The sequence below is a fragment of the Haliotis cracherodii genome, unplaced genomic scaffold (genome assembly GCF_022045235.1).
Source record: "Haliotis cracherodii isolate W230 unplaced genomic scaffold, xgHalCrac1.p SCAF_4, whole genome shotgun sequence".
NCBI classification, from domain to species: Eukaryota; Metazoa; Mollusca; class Gastropoda; order Lepetellida; family Haliotidae; genus Haliotis; species Haliotis cracherodii.
In genome coordinates this window covers 34718564-34738495 of record NW_027266297.1, presented here as the reverse complement: position 1 = coordinate 34738495, position 19932 = coordinate 34718564, and the positions used below count along the sequence as shown (strand labels likewise).

General features: G+C 41.7%; 1 protein-coding gene across 12 annotated transcripts in view; it reads right to left on the bottom strand.

Moving 5' to 3' along the window:
- LOC139480537 (receptor-type tyrosine-protein phosphatase delta-like) overlaps positions 1-19932 on the bottom strand; it is a 396576-nt gene that overhangs the window by 175568 nt on the left and 201076 nt on the right. The window lies entirely within an intron of this gene.

The window sequence follows — 19932 nt, the reverse complement described above, 5'->3', positions numbered from 1 at the left end:
TAAATGTGTACTTTCATTGTGATCTGGTAGTCATAACTAATTGAAACAATACAAGTCATTAGACATTTAATATTTCGAAAAAAAATAGTTCACAAGTATAGGTTTCCTGTCGAATCTCAACATCACATGTCAAGACACTGGTATCAACTTGCCCACCCAAAGAGGGCCCCTGGGTATTTTTTACACATTTAGATGTAAACAATAAGAATGAACAAGGGCTGTGTCGGCCCTTGATGGCCAGTTCATCATGCATGGAGGTAACATACTCTGAGGGCTAAACAGGCTGCACATAAAAACCAACACCACAGAAACAAATGCGTCTGGGGTTTCATCAACATATTTGTTTTCATTTCTCCCTTCTTTTGAAATGACCAAATCCAACATCATTCCATGTGAATCTATGAATGCTGTGGTAAATGTTTATTGTTGTCTCTATCTGTGAGTGAGTTGGGATTAATGTCGCTTTGAACAGTATTCCAGTTATCACTGTGGTGTTATACAGGCGCAAGGGTGTTTTTAATGGGTTTTTTGTTTGCACTCAGCATTATTCCAGTCATATGACGCGGTCTGTAAATAATAGAGTCTGGACCACAGAATCCAGTGATTGATATCATGAGCATCGATCCACGCAATTTGGATCGATGACATGCATCAACCAAGTCAGTGAGCCTGACCACCTGATCCCGTTAGTCGCCTCTTACGACAAGTATAGTCGCCTTTTACAGCAAAGCATGAAGACCTTTGCTACCCTGGATCCCGATCTATGTTTCAACTTTGATATACCTATGGGACCAGTGTGCATGCAACCTGGTTTTGTTTTGTGAAACTTGGGTTTTCATGTCAACAAGGGTCGGTTGGGTAGCCTAGTGGTTAAAGCGTTCGCTCGTCACCCCGAAGACCCGGGTTCTATTCCCCACATGGGTACATTGTGTGAAGCCCATTTCTGGTGTCCCCTGCTGTGATATTGCTGGAATATTGCTATAAGAGCGGCGTAAAACTCACTCTTGTCAACAAGCACCTGGTAGAAGTTAAATCAAGTTCCTTAAGTCGTGCCCTGCCACTTCGACCACGAAGCTACTCCCACCACATTCTGTCACTTTGAACGTCTTCATGTTACAGTACTGGCCCTACTTTCACAGACCAAAATAGTACTTAGACTACTAAACCTGGCCAATGAAAATGTGTTGTCTGAGATTAGTGAAAGAACAATGTGAGGGCTAGATTTCACAATTCGATATACATTTAATTCATCTACTAAAGGTCTTTCATATGTTTCACTTATCTTGATTAATGCCGTGAGTTCGCAGACATGAAAAAACTGTATTATTTCTGTACCAGATAATGGTGATAAATGCCAAAAGGGCAATTTGTAACTGTGCAATACCAGCAAGATCAGTCTTGAAAAGTAAATGATGGGGTTCCAAATACCAATGTATCAATTATAAAATCTAGAATCTGATTTCTTTCAAAGCAAAATATAGGGGCGGTCGGGTAGCCTAGCGGTTAAAGCGTTTGCTTGTCACTCTGAAGACCCGGGTTCGATTCCCGACATGGGTATAATGTGTGAATTATTTCTGGTGCCCCCCCCGTGATATTGCTGGAATATTGCTAAAAGCGGCATAAAACCATACTCACTCACTCGTAATAAAATAAAACCTATACAAGAACTTACCTGCAACAACTTAAAACTATGTCCAGTATTTGATGACAATGACAGTTCACTTTACCTTCAGTTATGGTGGATAGGTACGTAGGTTTGACAAAGTTGTATGAGTGAGTGAGTGAGTGAGCTGTGTTTTAAGGCAGCTTTAGCAATATTCCATCATGATCCTGGCAGGGGACACCCAGAAGGGAGTTCACATATTGAACATATGGGGAATAGAAACCTGAACTTTGGCAGGAAGAGCAAACGCTTTAACAACTAGGCTACCCCACCAACAAAGTGAGTGTTCTGCCTTAAGTTGGTCACACACATTTGTTTATTTCATGGACCCAGAAACAATGAACCAGATAGCTGTCGTGGGTTATTCCTTTCTAGCTGTGCACATTCTGTACTCAAAATGTCAATGCAAAAGCAGTATCAGTCTTGATTATCTGCCCAAACAGATTTCATTGGGCGTAGAAAGGAAAGGAAGGATGGCAATTATATGACTGGTTTTAGTGGCAATCAGTGATGACACCAGGTGTCTGCAAACAGGGTAAATATGTCCAGCTATTCCACAAGCACAGGTCACACACAATTTTTGTAAAAATGAATGTTTGTTGCATGATGCCGCAATGACGGCTGTCTGTAAACAATGGAGTCCGGACCAGACAATTCAGTATCGTGAGTGAGTGAGTGAGTGAGTGAGTGAGTGAGTGAGTGAGTGAGTGGAGTTTTAAGCTGCTTTGAACAATATTTAGTGACATCACAGTATGTCAGTTTGTTGTTGAAGAAGTCCAACGTGGGCCTTACATAAACTTTTCACATTGCCCTAATATTGATGCCAGTAATGAATCAGTATGCCCTAAACATGGATGCCAGTATTGAATCACTATGCCCTAAACATGTATGCCAGTATTGAATCACTATGCCCTAAATAGTGGTGCCAGGATTGTATCACTATCCCCTAAACATGGCAGCCAGGATTGAATCACTATGACCTGAACAGTGGTGCCAGGATTGAATACTATGCCTTAAACATGGATGCCAGGATTGTATCACTATGCCCTAAACATGGATGCCAGGATTGAATCACTATGCCCTAAACATGGATGCCAGGATTGAATCACTATGCCCTAAACATGGATGCCAGGATTGTATCACTATGCCCTAAACATGGATGCCAGGATTGAATCACTATGCCCTAAACGCAGGTGCCAGGACCACTATGCCCTGAACACAAGCACTTGACACCGATACTTCCAAGACCAACACTGGCTGCCTGAGTCCCACACATGATCCTGTGCATCACTGGAACTGGAACTCATCTCCTCTCCCCATCTCTTGATAGTTTCCTGTGTGCACATGTCATCGTGAGCTCAGTATACATGAACAAAGAACCACACCACTGACATCTTCCTGTAGACCAGCATTTAGCAGCACTTGATCCCGTCACAAAGTCTACTTTTCCATACATTTGACAAGTGTCATGAACTTTGTGCAGACCTTTATTATTGTCATTGTTTCAGTGACATGCCAGCTATATGCTACTCAAAAGAAGTTAAACACCCCCCCCCCCCCCCCCCCCCCTGAATTTTTCATATTACCCTGGCAGATTAACTATAGAAACATGGATGAATCAGGAGTTCTTTAATGGCATGACAGATTAACTGTATAGTTATATGAAAGAATTGAATGTTCCTTGATTTCTTTTGAGTAGTATATATTGTACGGACCAGTCCATGAAGATCAAGGGATAGTTCCTTCAATAACCCCATCAACTGACCATTACACTTTAAACTGCAGTACTCTCCAAGGATGTTTCAGGTACTCATGAATAGCCATGCTGACCTTTCATTGATGGCCATAATGAACTGACCTAAACGTTCCTTTGATCGATTATTCATAGCTTAAAAGCAAACATCAAATAAAACTTGAGCTTTTTACTTTTGAAAGTACAGAAATTGAAACTATAATTCAAAATAAGATTATTTCATCACATATCACAAAGTTTCTCAATCAACGTTAACACAAACCAGAAGATTCTGGTGACTTGCATTTCATTATCCCCCGTTCTCATTTGCTCATCGGGGCGGTCTGGTAACATAGTGGTTAAAGGGTCGCTCGTCTCGCCGAAGACACGCGTTTGATTCCTGACATGGGTACAATGTGTGAAGCCCATTTCTGGTGTCCCCCACCGTGATATTGCTGGAATATTGCTAAAAGCGGCGTAAAACCACTCACTCATTTGCTCCTCAGTTAAATGTTCTTCATTTAAGTTGCAGACTTCCAATTTCGTGAAAAGAGACATTTGTGTGGATAAAAAAACACACCTAAATTAACTTCACAAATGAAACCATGACACACACTACATACCACATTTTCCATAAAATATATATATATTTTCTCCAACTATCAAAAACACAACCATATCAAAACCATTACAAGAAAATCAAGTAAATACGCAAAAACATTTTCCACAATCCAAAATGTTCAATAACACTCTTCATAAATTAGTTGTCAAATTGCCATAAATAATACATTCATGACCACTATTACCTGAGAAAAGCTAACACCAATTCCAGAGTCAGCATGAGGCGTGCCCCATAAACAGCACATATTTGTACAGAGAATATTTATGAAGGCACCTAACACCAACAACTATCAAGTCCGGCTACCCCCCTTTGTGAAAAGAGTACCCCCTTTTTGTCAATGGAATTTGCAGTGTGGGACAGTTAATAAGTAACCATTACCCACGAAGGGTATTATGAAAGGGTTGTAAATAGGGTGGGCAAAGATGGAACACCTGGTGGTCGGGCAAGCTCTTATGGCTGCTGAGTAAGGCTCAACTTTATGACAACAATTGATGTTGTTGAAAGAAGGAAGGGATTTTATGAGAAGAACCATGAGTTACGGTTTATGGACACAAACCATTTATTACAAAATATTTCTTCTATGTAATATTCTGACGATCTGAAAGGTGCGATCATGCCTGTAAACTGTCCTTGATATTCGACCCAGTGGTAGCTGGATGCTATCAAAAATATTTTATTGCAGGTAGAAAATAAGTTAGCAGCCGAGATGTCTCTGTGATGGATGGCTGCAATGGATGGATTGAGGGTGGGAAGGATGGAGGGATGGATTGAGGGTGGGATGGATTGTGGGTGGGATAGGAGGGTGTGATGGATGGGTTTGACTAGCCTAGTTGTGAGTGTGCTGGTCAGAGTTACTCTCAACACAGGGACAATATCTTCACTCCCTTTGGGTGACATGAGTGAGTGAGTGAGTATTGTTTTACGTCGCTTTTAGCAATATTCCAGCAATATCACGGCGGGGGACACCAGAAATGGGCTTCACACATTGTACCAATGTCGGGAATCGAACCCGGGTCTTCGGCGTGACGAGCGAACGCTTTAACCACTAGGCTACTCGACCGCCCCTTGGGTGACATGAGGTGAAATGGGTTTGTCATGTTCAAGATCATTGCACTTGTACAACAAAAGCATGAGTGTATGGATGTGTTAGTGTGAAGTATAACACTGCAGTATAACATGGATACCCCACTTAGGCACAGTTTTCTGACTCCAAGCCAGACAGGATAACAACAAGTACCATCTTCTAGTTTGATGCAGCCTTTGATGCTCCTTTAGAGCAGTTGCATAAATAATTTAACAGGTACTGTGTCACTGAAAGGTTCACCGAACCCATCCTCTAGCATTGGGTGTAAGTGAGTAAGGTTTTACTCTTTCAGCTTTCAGCAATATCATGGCGTGAGACACCAGAATCTCTTAGCATCTGAATTGGTGCAGATGGGTCTTTAGACATAAGTCTCAAGAAGGTGTCTGATGTGTTTTGTTTGTTAACACTACACTCAGCAATATTCCAGCTATATGATGACAGCCTGTACGTAACAGAGTCTGGACCAGACAAACCAGTGATTCATAGAAAATATCTACACCAACCGAGGATTATGACATGCAAGTCACCAAGTCTGACTATCCCATAGCTGTCAAGTAAAACTTTGTCTGGTATAGTCATTTGTCACCTCAACTAATATTAGTTAATATATTAGTCTATAGCACGTGATTTGGATGTGTGTGTTTGTTAGATAATCTGTCCAATGCTTATCTTAGCAGGCACTTATTGACTCGTTTACGACAAGTTGAATACACAAGATGCAAATTGCAACCGTCTCGGTAATATACCTCATTCTCAGCTGATACATTGCCTTAAAATGTAGTACACAGAGTTAGTGAGTGAGTAGGGTTCAATGCTGCAAGCAACATTTCAGATACCTCACAGTGGGTCAAGTCAGCATGGGAGGAGTGAGTGAGTGAGTGCGAATGGTTTTACGCTGTTTTATGCTGCTTTTAGCAATGTTCCAGCAATATCACGGCAGGTGACACCAGAAATTGGTTTCACACATTGTACCCATGTCAGGAATCGAACCTGATCGCCTAGCGTGGGAGGAACTGAATCAGGTCCTAAAAATCAACCCCCGCGGTGAAACCTACTGACATAATTCGATAAATGAAGACTGTAAAGACATTTTCCACGGAATTGAACCCGGGTCTTCAGCGGGACGAGCGAACACTTTCCCACAAGGCTACCTGACCGCCTAGCGTGGGAGAAACTGAATCAGGTCTTAAAAAAAAAATCACCCCCCCACCCTGCGGTGAAACTTACTGACATAATTTGATAAATGAAGACTTTTAAGACATTTCCAGGTGAGTAACCAGCAATAATAACCACAATGTGAAATATTTTAAGGATAGGTCCACAAGTCCTCAACCTCAAAGCATATTTTTAAGCCATGTCTCATTCCGCGTGTAACATGAGACATCAACTGATACTTCCTTGCCATGGACCATAATCCCTGAGTGACATGGCCCTCAGAATATTCATCCTCTTGCCACGCTTGCTTTTTTCCTGAATACATTTCATACCATAAGCTTAAATTGCTACATCATTTGTTATAATGGGGAGGATTACCCACATAAAGACCAAATATGTTGTATCATTATCTCCAATGTTAGCATCCCACCTGGTCAACGTGTCACCACGGCGATGTTATACAACCGGCAATCGGGCATTGAGACAGGTCACATGAGCTGATGACCATACCTTCACACGTTTAATTACAAACTCAGCCATGCGATGACTGCCTCTGGCATTTCCTCTCTCCCTGTATCATCCATGTTCCACCTTCAGCTGACATTTTAAACAAATGTAAATACACAGCAGTAAGATGAGCGGAAAGTTATCCCATCATGCATTGTTCCCCAGGCGTACAAAGGTCCAACCATCCTTCTCCGATTCAACTTAAAACAGATTATTTTTTTCAGCTGCTAGGAGTGTTTTAACCTACATAAACCTTAGCTCATGCTTTCTTCTTGGATACTTCTTTTTCTTTTCTTTCCTGGGGGACCTTCCTGGCCAAAAATTCCAATATCAGCTTTGAATATTTGATTTGGCATTTGCTAAATATGTCATTATTTATTTGTGAGATGGGAAGGCTGAGACGAATGGCATGGTGCTGTTGGATGGAGATAATCCCTTAACCTTTACAGCTGTATTCAGACAGAAAAACTGTATCGAAAAATGAATAATGCAATAAGAAAGTACAGATCAATTTCACATTCCACAAAGAATGAGCAAATCAGGTTGAACTCTCCTTTGGCAAGTAACATTGTTCGATATATACATCTGTTCATCCAGCAGTGAATGGGTACTTGGCAGCAACTTGTACTGTATACTCCCCAGGGAGCTGAGAATGAATATTGAGAGCACACTAATCTACTGACTGGGGTAATAACGTAACGCTTTGAGTATGCTATGCTGTGTGGATTTGGCATATCATATAAGTGATTATTATTGTTAGTATGACACAGACAAGTAAGGATCTGAACAACAAACCTTGGATCCCGTGGCATTGGATCCTGGCAGGGGCCCTGGGACACCACTATTTATCAGTTTCTTAAACTAGCTGGCCATCAATAGCTTCTGTGGCAAGAATTTTCTCATTTGAAAACTTCACAAAGAAAAAGATAACATTTTATTAAAGAAACAGTTTTACAAAACTGACTGTGACACACCTGCCTTCTTGAACATATTACATACATATTACAATCTCTCTTTAAATCAGAAAGTCAAAATCAAATTATAAGAATAACTGTTTGTAGAACAAAGTGAGTATTGTTTTACGCAGCTTTTAGCAACAGTCCACCAATATCAAAGTGGGGTACATCAGATTTCAATTTTGGGGAATTGAACCCTGGCCTTCGGCAATACGAAGTAAAGTTTGAACAAAAGGCTACCTGATCACCTCCCAGTGACATAATATGTGCATTACAGGTTATATCTCTGAGGAACTGATCACATTCTGGAAAGCCAATCATTTACGATTTCCAAACCATTGATCCCATGACAACAAGGCAATTAAACTCCAATTAAAAGTCAAACAACAGTAGAAGTTGTTTTGTCCACCATTGAGGGGATGACCTTCATCTCTGTAGAGTGTATTTTATTTCAATTATCACTAATTGACACACTCCTGACGTGACATTGCCTCCCAACTTCAAACATCCAACCTCAACGTCACATCCTTGCTCTTGGTTCAAACACAAATGTTTTCTCAATCAGGTCAAAAACTGATGAAGCTCTCTGTTGTTACACTGACAGGTCTTCACTAAAATCTGACACATTTCTGTAAACACACGAATTTTCAATCACTCCTTCAAAACAAAATTTCCTTTCATCTTTTTTTAAAATTTGTCATATTTTGCAGGTATGCTGGTAATCATCAACTTTGTGTGAATGAGATGGGTTTTACTACACATGTCACAATATTCCAGCAATAACACAGCGGGGGACACCAAAAATGGGCTTCACACATTATACCCATGTGGGAAATGAAACCCGGGGTTTTGGTGAGACGAGCTAAGGCTTTAACCACCAGGCTACCCCACTGCCCACTTTACAGTGGAAAGAGGGAGAAGCAATTTTGATTCACTGCTTTTGGCAACATTCCAGGATTATCATGGCAGGGGACTCTTTACTGGGTGACGAAAGTGAGAGAGTGGAGCTTTAAACAGTATTTCCATTACAACTTGGTCGGTGGAATTAGACCCCAGGTGTAAGAGACCAAAGAACATTATCATGGTAAACCTGGAATTTGAATCCCTAATTTGCTGATTCTGGTATGTGGAAGGGAGGCATCTCTTTACGTACATGGAATTGTGGTGCTTCAGATTACTCATTTCCCTAACCACAGAAACTGTTCAGAGGTTGTGATCCAGGTTATGATCTACAACAGGGGGTGAGGTGAGGTGAGATGAGGTGGCATGAGGTGAGGTGAGGTGAGGTGAGGTGAGGTGAGGTGAGGTGAGGTGAGGTGAAATAGGGTTAAAAGACCCATCCAAGATTATTGCACTTATACAGCCGTTTCCCTTCCACTTATACAGCGACGTGCATGTGTGTGTGTGTGTGTGTGTGTGTGTGTGTGTGTGCGTGTGCGTGTGCGTGTCCTTGTTTTAGCCCCTTAATGCCGAGCGCCAGACAGGGTAACAACAAGTACCATCTTTTCACATCTATGGGTATTACGCGCCTGCGGATCGAACCCCGGACCTTCCACTCTCTGGTCTCGACAACAGGGAGTGGAAGTAGACTTTCAAATGGGTGAAGAAATTAAATTAATGATATTCATATTTTTCTTAATAATTTTGGAAAAGATCTTATTTCACTTTTGATGAAAGATAAAAGAAGGAAGATAGCAAAGGCAGAAATTCTGTCAGTTCTGACAATAGGGATATTTGCCCTGTTTCAGTCATTTTACACTACACTTGGATGGGAAGAGATCATGTGATCAACCAAACCTGAGTGAGTGAGTGAGTTAGTGAGCCGTTGTTGTTGGTTTGATGTTTAATGCCGCACTCAGCAATATTCCAGCTATATGATGGCGGTCTGTAAATAATCGAGTCTGGACCAGACGATGCAGTGATTGACATCATGAACATCGATCCACGCAATTGGGATCGATGACAGGCATCAACCAAGTCAGTTGCTGAAAACCTTTTCTACTCCGAATCTTTACGGGTCAAGTGAGTGAGTGAGTGAGTGAGTGAGTGAGTGAGTGAGTGAGTGAACGAGTGAACGAGTGAGTGAATGAGTGAGTGAACGAGTGAACGAGATGTGACCAAGGTAACTTGTTCAGAAATATTCTAATATCCATATAAAATCGGTTGGGCAAGAAATGACCTCACGTTTCCTTTTGCCTGTTATCACCAGACACACCATGTTGACCACAAATCCATCATGTCGCCTCTTAAAACAAGCATAGGTTGCTGGAGACCTATTCTAACTTACAATCCCACAAGTTGCCAATCTGATAAGCAAAGAGCTTCTGGTAACACATTCTAACCCAGGTCCCTAACAAGGGACAACAGCTAAGGAATTGAACACGGTGGTCTATGGTTTGATGAGCGAAAGACTAATCTACACAACCCCTCACTCTCTCAGAATACAGCTATCTGCCACATGAACGTTTATGAAATACACACAGATAAGTAGCGGATTAAGTCTAGCATAAGAGAACAAACTGTCTGTATTAAAATGCTGATACTGACTTCAAATATTTACTTATCTCATTTACATCAGTCTAGACGCTGATAAATGGCTACGGAATGTTACATTTTTCATCAGTTTCGCTACAAATATCTCATAGAAATCATAAATTATGCTGATATTCCCGAGATAGCAAATACCTTTAGGCCAAATGGTTATTAATATCCACCATTTAAAGCCTGCAGTATATTCCGATCCTCAGACGCATGTTATTATACCTACAAAAACCCACCTCCTTCACACAGACGTTACACTGAAGATTGAGTGAGATGTGAGGTGAGGTGAAATGTTTTTTTGTTTTTTTTCCGTCCATCCAAGATTATTGCACTTCTGTAGTGACGTGCATGAACATGGGTGTGTGTGTGTTGTGCTTTTTCTAGTCAAGACTGATGCCGATTTATAGTGCTAGCACAAGGAGATACCATGCCGCAGTTTAACATGAATACCCTATTCAGACACAGTATACTGACTCCGAGCCGACCAGTCCTTGTTTTAGTCCCCAAATGCCAAGCGCCAGACAGGGTAATAACAAGTACCATCTTTTAATGTCTTTTGGTATGACACGTCCAGGGATCGAAGCCTGGACCTTCTGCTCTACCACTAGACCATGGAAGCAGTCTGAATGTGACGCGAGATGCTGATGCCGAAACTGTAGTACATTTTGATGACAGCTTGAAATTATTACAAATTTGTTTGCTTTTTTTTCATGTTTCATGCTTTGTTTGATTGAAATATGCTTATAAAAAACTCTGCGTGTTCAAACTTTAGTTTCAAGAATACGGTAACTGATCACAAATAAACCCCAACATTTTTACTGTTGTTCAAAAAATATCATCCAGCTTGCTGGAATATTGACATCAAAATCTGTAAACAAGAAAATAATTGGTCTGGTCGTACAGAATATACTGCTCACCATATGGTAGGGAAAGTAAGCTCTCTATGTTGTTATAAACCTTAATGATAACTCATTGAGATAACTTAAAAAAAGCTTATATGCTTCTGTTCCTTGACAATATTGAATACTGCTTGCATGACAACATCCTCTAAGTAATAAGTCACATTCAAACCCCACCCGGACACTGAAAATATCCCTACAGGGGTAGAAACTAACATTTTTAGTCCACTAGTCCTTATAATGATAACATACAGCCAAACCCTTAAAAATGGCAAATGTCTGTTTGTCCTTATGATACCTTAATTATTGGGCAGTTTGGCAAGGACTACAGGACTGGTGCCAATTTCTAATGCTGCCCTATCTAATTTGGAGCAGGATATTTCCTAATATTGGGTCCGCTTGCACTTAACAACCTTAACACTCTGATGATCATGGATCTTAGATACCACAGAAAGGTTACCAACTTCCTAAATGTGAGATTGCTTTGTAGCCAGACCTTTTTACAGTATCAGTCACTGTACATCACTGAAGTAATTTGGTACTGAGGCCAGGTTTAGTTGCTTACGAAGACATTGATGCAGACCAAGCACTCAATAGAACCATATAACAAATTACCAAAGACAGATGTACACAGGTCAGTATAGTCCAATCTTCGCGACCACAAACCTCCAAACACAACATAAACACTATATTTACTTGTGATTGCACTAATCAGATAAGCTCCAACGCTGTGACAAGTCCCATGTTATTTGGTTGAAAGCCTGCAGTTTGATTCCACAATTCCGGGACTGACATTTCCCTTAATTGAAATAAACAGACCCAAGGGACAAGACACACACACCAGTCCTGATTATGCCATGACCCCTGGTATAAAATGCAACCATGACCCATAAGGGACAGAGGGAGTGTGACATATGAAACCATGACCGATAGGGGACAGGGAGTAGGTGACATTTAATATAGTCCCATTTGAAATCATTGTGTCTGATGAAGGATCATAGAACCAGAAGAATAATTAATAGGTTAGGTTCTCATCCCACATAGCAATCATTGGATTATCGTATTGCTAATTAAGGTTTCTGACTCACAGTATCCACATCAATATGATCTAAATATTTACATGTCTTCAATATCATAAAAAGCTCAGCATGTTGTAACCAAAAACGATTTGTGCCATGCCTTCATGCACCAGCAGAGAACTCAGCCATCTGGGCCCAGTTCTACAAAAAGATCTCAGGAGTTACAGATTCCCTTAGCGCTAAGATTGCTTTTTGGAACAGGGCCCTGTTCCACATATAAAGCTCTAACATGGCCAACAATTGACCTGGTCTGGCAGTTACAAACAACAGAACTTTGCAACATGGTTGATCTCATGTCAGAAGGTAATGGATGAAACCCTTTACACAGTTGGCACATCCCCGTCGGCACTTTGTCAACAACAGCACTCCAAACTGGGCCCTTGTGTAGAACAGTGCCCTCATGTTTTCCCTGTAGGGCTCAGAAGGCCCTGATGAACACCAGTAGCCTTGGCAGGCCCTGATGAACAACAGTAGCCCCAGCAGGCCCTGATGAACAACAGTAGCCTCGGCAGGCCCTGATGAACAACAGTAGCCTCGGCAGGCCCTGATGAACAACAGTAGCCCCAGCAGGCCCTGATGAACACCAGCAGCCCCAGCAGGCCCTGATGAACAACAGCAGCCTCAGCAGGCCCTGATGAACAACAGTAGCCTCGGCAGGCCCTGATGAACAACAGTAGCCTCGGCAGGCCCTGATGAACAACAGTAGCCCCAGCAGGCCCTGATGAACAACAGCAGCCTCAGCAGGCCCTGATGAACAACAGTAGCCTCAGCAGGCCCTGATGAACAACAGTAGCCTCGGCAGGCCTTGATGAACAACAGTAGCCCCGGCAGGCCTTGATGAACAACAGTAGCCCCAGCAGGACCTGATGAACAACAGTAGCCCCAGCAGGACCTGATGAACAACAGTAGCCCCAGCAGGCCCTGATGAACAACAGTGGCCTCGGCAGGCCCTGATGAACAGTAGCCTCAGCAGGCCCTGATGAACAACAGTAGCCTCAGCAGACCCTGATGAACAACAGTAGCCTCAGCAGGCCCTGATGAACAACAGTAGCCTCAGCAGACCCTGATGAACAACAGTAGCCTCAGCAGACCCTGATGAACAACACTAGCCTCAGTAGGCCCTGATGAACAACAATACTCCCCCTTGGAGAACAACAGTACCCAAGGCAGAGCCCTTGTGAACAACAGTTCCTCCAGCAGGGTCTTCGTGAACAACAGCACCGTCACTACAGCTGACCTCAAGAAGCCTTTGCAGCAGGGTGTACAGAGAGCAACAAGCGTGTAATTCTCTCCACTGCTGCCTCCATGACTATTGATCGCCAATGCCAGCCAATTCTTCCAATCATTGCCTGTTGATTAACCAATTTTTGTGGCCAAAGGGGAAAAATAACAGACCTCTACAAAGAACAAGTAAAGGTAGTTTTGTTTACTGCCTGGATGCTCATGGTTGAACATACTGGCAAGAAAAAAGGTCAAATGATCCAGTAAAATTTCCGTTTTTCTCTCGCATGGTTGTCTGAAAGGTGTTTGATGTAGAAGCATAAAGGCGTACAGCATAATAGTAGCCTGTGAGCTTGGCGGTCTAGTCAGCCTCTCTGATGGCATTTGAGGCTGAGAGTGACAGGGGGCTGTCTCACTTCTGTAGACAATGAACTGGCACTTCAACGGTGGTTATTTCTACAAGCTGAATGACCTACATGGGGAAGACACAATTTGTATTCCGTGATCATATCCCTGATTATTTCCATTTCTCTGCCTGGTAAAATCAGCATAATATTCATGAAATGGCAATTCTTGCCCAGGCTTGGATCAGAGCATTTGTAGATGTCCTTGTGGACAGAATTAATGTAAAACCTCCATCTTAGGATGTGTATTCTGTTTAGAAATGGGCTGGCTGATGAAGCCTTTTGCAATAAATAACCTTAGCATATTGTGATGACAGTGGGTAGGTACTATAAGCATAACAAATGTATTGTTAATGCATTAGATCCCTGTTTTTTCATAAAATTATTGGAAAATAAAGTCCTTGCATAATTGTCCCATTTCTCAGGTTCACAGAATATTCTGCTGTAGAAAATGATGCATTTAACTACACAACACTGCTGCTGCAAATGTACTTAGAAATGGAAGATATATTGTTGGAGATGCATCCTTGACCACCTAACAAGAGAACCACAACGTGGTCTTAGGCACTGACAGGACACGATGTCAGTTCAGGTTAATTGAAGTGTTGGTAATTCTGGAGCAAAATAAACAAAAAGAGTCAGATGTTGTTGGTAAGATCATTCCAGAGCAAAACAACAACAAGAGTCAGATGTTGTTGGTAAGATCATTCCAGAGCAAAACAACAAGAGTCAGATGTTGTTGGTAAGATCATTCCAGGGCAAAACAACAACAAGAGTCAGATGTTGTTGGTAAGATCATTCCAGGGCAAAAAAACAAGAGTCAGATGTTGTTGGTAAGATCATTCCAGAGCAAAACAAAAAGAGTCAGATGTTGTTGGTAAGATCATTCTAGGGCAAACAACCACAAGAGTCAGATGTTGTTGGTAAGATCATTCCAGAGCAAAACAACAAGAGTCAGATGTTGTTGGTAAGATTATTCCAGGGCAAAACAACAACAAGAGTCAGATGTTGTTGGTAAGATCATTCCAGGGCAAAAAAACAAGAGTCAGATGTTGTTGGTAAGATCATTCCAGAGCAAAACAAAAAGAGTCAGATGTTGTTGGTAAGATCATTCTAGGGCAAACAACCACAAGAGTCAGATGTTGTTGGTGAGATCATTCCAGAGCAAAACAAAAAGAGTCAGATGTTGTTGGTAAGATCATTCTAGGGCAAAACAAACCACAAGAGTCAGATGTTGTTGGTAAGATCATTCAAGGGCAAAACAAGCCACAAGAGTCAGATGTTGTTGGTAAGATCATTCAAGGGCAAAACAAGCCACAAGAGTCAGATGTTGTTGGTAAGATCATTCAAGGGCAAAACAAACCACAAGAGTCAGATGTTGTTGGAAAGATCATTCAAGGGCAAAACAAGCCACAAGAGTTAGATGTTGTTGGTAAGATTATTCAAGGGCAAACAACAACAAGAGTTAGATGTTGTTGGTAAGATTATTCAAGGGCAAAACAAACCACAAGAGTCAGATGTTGTTGGTAAGATCATTCAAGGGCAAAACAAACCACAAGAGTTAGATGTTGTTGGTAAGATTATTCAAGGGCAAACAACAACAAGAGTCAGATGTTGTTGGTAAGATTATTCAAGGGCAAAATAAACCACAAGAGTCAGATGTTGTTGGTAAGATCATTCAAGGGCAAAACAAGCCACAAGAGTCAGATGTTGTTGGTAAGATCATTCTAGGGCAAAACAAACACGAGAGTCTGATGTTGTTGGTAAGGTCATTCTAGGGCAAACAAACCAGTAGAGTCAGATCTTGTTGGTAAGATCATTCTAGGGCACAAGAAACAAGTAGAACCATACTTGTGACCAATATACTCTACAAAACACATTCTTGTTGCATGTGCAGTTTAAAAAAAATCCATTAACAGCAATTAAGAATCAACATAAAGTCAAATACATTATTCACACTCAAGAAGATTAACATCACATTTGTACATAAGTCTTCCTCACGAGTGGATTGTAGATTGACATCAAAAATGCAAAACATGACACACATGCATTGTACTGCCAGTGCACCTACAGTTCATAGCGTGACATTTACAAAACAATAAGGTCTGGGCACGACCCAATCAGTGCACAAGTCTCACAAAGTGTCCTCTCTCCCAAGGGGTGGTAATAAGTACAATTATACACCCAGCACTGGTGGTTAAGTAATATATTCTCCATCCTTTTTATACAAGCAATATCCATTGTTAATTACAATGTATCACATTGAGGTTGCCTACATGGTGTATAATGAGTTGTGAAGGGCTTCCTTAGTTGTGGGATGACAACACACTAAATACAGGAGTGTGTGAGTGAGTATGGTTTTATGCCACTTTTAGCAATATCCCGGCAGGGGACACCAGAATACAGCTTTCACATGTGGGGAATCAGGGCCGGGTCTTCAGGGTGACAAGCAAACGCTTAGACCACAAGCCTACCCCAACTCCCCACAAAACACTGGAGAATATCTTAACAGTGCAACAATTTCATCTGGCACTGAACATGAAGTTTATTGTTGCATATATAGGCAGGCAGATACATATGCAGCAGATATCAATTTCTCCTAATAACTAGTATCTGTATTAATTCATAATACGAATGAAAAAGAGATACCAGCAATCTACCAAGAGCGGAACTACTGTTGACATTCTTTCTTGTGATGGCATTTGCCTGAATTTTAAACCAGACTTAGAAAGTGGCACTGTATATATTCTGATAGCCCATCTAAAATGATCAGGTTTTTAAGATATTAATGATACATAACTAGTGGGAATATAAAGATGTATCTTATTGATCTTTTAGACTAACCACCATATGCATTAGTAGATTATCCAAGAATACATTTTGCTTTAGAAATTATTAATCATGGCTCGATTTAAGGAACTTGATTTACCCTACACAAGGTGCGAGTTGACAAGAAAACCTAGTTGCACTGAACTAAACCAGGTTGCACCAGAGTCCATAAATTTATCAAAGTTTTCAACGTGTATTTCATCTTGAAGTACCCACATTTTGATGACGTCAAGCCCCCAAAACAAGACAAATGACACATACAAAAGGGTTACTGACTTAGTATGGTAAATTAGTGAGTGATTGAGTGAGTTTGGTTTAACGCCGCTTTTAACAGTATTCCAGTCATGGTCAATTAGCATACAGGTATTTAAAGTGTTCAAAGATCAATGTTGTGTGGGCATGTAAAGGTGAGACACAAATTTGAAAACTTTGAAATCCACTTGGTGCATGTAGACGAAAATACAAGGTTCCATTTCTCAAAAATAGGTCACACTGGTGCAGGTTTTAAACAGCTAAATCGAATCCTGTTAATGGAAATTAAAAATAATTTGTTTCCCATTACAAAGCCTCATTACTACAACCTGAACAGCTTATAAAATTGAGCAAACACATAAATGATATCACTTAGTACTCCAACTTCTAAATGCCTATCAAAGAAGACATAAATGATATTTTGAAAAACAAGCGATAAATCATTTTCTTACCATTAGACATACCCATCCATACTGGTGCTAACTGCTTGACACTTCATTTGAGGGAGTTGAAAAAGCTTGTGTCTGTGTGTGTGTAACTTATGAATGTGACAACTGTAAAACAAATGACTACTTGAGGTGAGTCAGTGCGAAAACAGTCACTCCCTCTCACACCATGTATTTCCATGACCTAGTCTATGGACTGGGATATTGATTTGAAACTTGCACTTGTCAACATTACTTCACCACTTACTGCACCAGTAGTAGCAGGTGCATCACATGCATCATTGGTGCATTAGTGGCGCAGGAGAGATGATAGATCCAAAAACCACTTTGAGAAAGGCTCTTCGATGGATGCAATGCTTGACAAGATAACCAGCCCTGATCATGTGTTTGAGACAAGTCCAGTTTGGAATTCAGGGTTTTGTTTTTTTCAGGACTAATCCAAAGAACTACTGGAAACCTTATGTCGCTGGTCCTCAGAGTTTGAGGATTAACCAGTAGGCTACCCAACCCACCCCCTCCGAGTTTGAAGCTGGTCCTGCTTGAACAAGACAAAAATGTTTACTATATTTTACATTTTCTGTCCGTTTTATTCAGTTCCAATTTGTTGCAAATTGAACTGGTTCAAATATAAAGCCCTTTTTTGCAACTAGTCAATGAAGAACTACCACCATTAGATTCTTACTTGTCCTCAGCACAAGTTAGTAGTCATGGGCTAGCGGACAAGCATGAATTTAGAAGGCTGCATGTTATGGATGAATTAAACGAAGTGTCTCAGTGAAAAGAGACTATTGTATCCATCTCTTGACAGTGGCATTGAGTTTGGCCTTGTTTCTCTCTAGGCAATACTCCATCCCATATCAGGGGGTGGGACACCAAGAATGGGATTCACACACTGTACCCAGTGAAGATCGAACCCAGGCTTGAAGGTCATGTGCTGACAGTGGAGTGGCTCTCTACAGCAGACTTAAGACTTATAATAGTTGGGGCTCTAGGATCACCATTCGTATCACAGAGAGTGGCAGTGGAGACATACAAAATCAGGGATTAGTCAAGGATTTGAATACTCAAGTTGAATAAGCACTCATTTTGGCATGTAGTTCAACAAATTAGGTTGTCATAATTCTTTAAAGACTCCAAGCAAGTCCTCTAAGTCTGTAGATACATGGCAGGCAGTGTAATAATGGCAGGAAAACATGTATCTGTTGGATATTTGGTTTGTCTGTTCAATAGCTCTGGCAATCTAATGTTTTCTTTGCCTATTTCAAAAATAGATCGTAGCATGGTCATCCAGCTGATCAAAGCTTTGGAACCTATTACAATGCATATACCATTACAACAACACCAAACTACAATTCAAAGGTGAAATCCTTTGTATCCGATGCTTAAGATAAGAAGAGACAGCTAGACACTGTGACCCGGGTCATTGTGTCCAAAGGATGTGGTTTATCGCTCATGCTATCAAACATGTTATAAAGTAGCTGGATTGTGTCCATCTGTGGCGTAAAACAACATTCAATTGCCCCACCAATGCTACAACCACAGCTACCATTCACCCAACCAAAAACACCCACGTCGTGCTGCAAAACCATCCATCTCACTGCCAACACCCCACCATGCTGTCAATACACTCAAACACGCCTACCAGACATCCAACACCAAGCCACAGACACCAACACCCCCACAATGCTGTAAATACACTCAAACACCCCTCAACACCTCCAACACCAAGCCACAAACACAAACACCCCACCATGCTGCCAATATGGGCCCACCACACAGCCACCACAAACACCACACTGCCAACACCTCCATGACAACTCCCAACACATGACCTTCACGATTCTTTCAACACCCCACCATACCTTGAACACCCCTACCACACCTCCAACATCAAGACACCAATATCCTGTTTCCATGCTGCCAATAACGGCTTTCATGCCATGCACAACATCCACCACACTGCCAACACCTCCATGACACCTCAAACACATGACCTTCACCATTCTTTCAACATCCCACCATGCCTTGAACACCCTTGCCCCGTAACAAACACCAACATCCCCACCATGCTGCTAATATGGGCTTACAATGCCACGCACATCAACACCACCACCTCTATAATGCCGCAAACACACTCACTACTCTTTCAACACCCCTCCATGCCTCGATCACCCCTGCATGCCTCGATCACCCCCTCCATGCCTCGATCACCCCTACATGTCTCGATCACCCCTCCATGCCTCGATCACCCCCTCCATGCCTCGATCACCCCTCCATGCCTCGATCACCCCTGCATGCCTCGATCACCCCTTCCATGCCTCGATCACCCCTACATGTCTCGATCACCCCTCCATGCCTCGATCACCCCCACCATGCCTCGATCACCCCTCCATGCCTCGATCACCCCTACCATTCCTCCAACACCCCCATCTCACTGCCAACACCCCACCACACTGCCTCCAACAAACACCACCATGCCTCCAATACCAACACCCATAATATTCTGCTAACACTCCTACCATGCCTCCAACAACCCCACCAC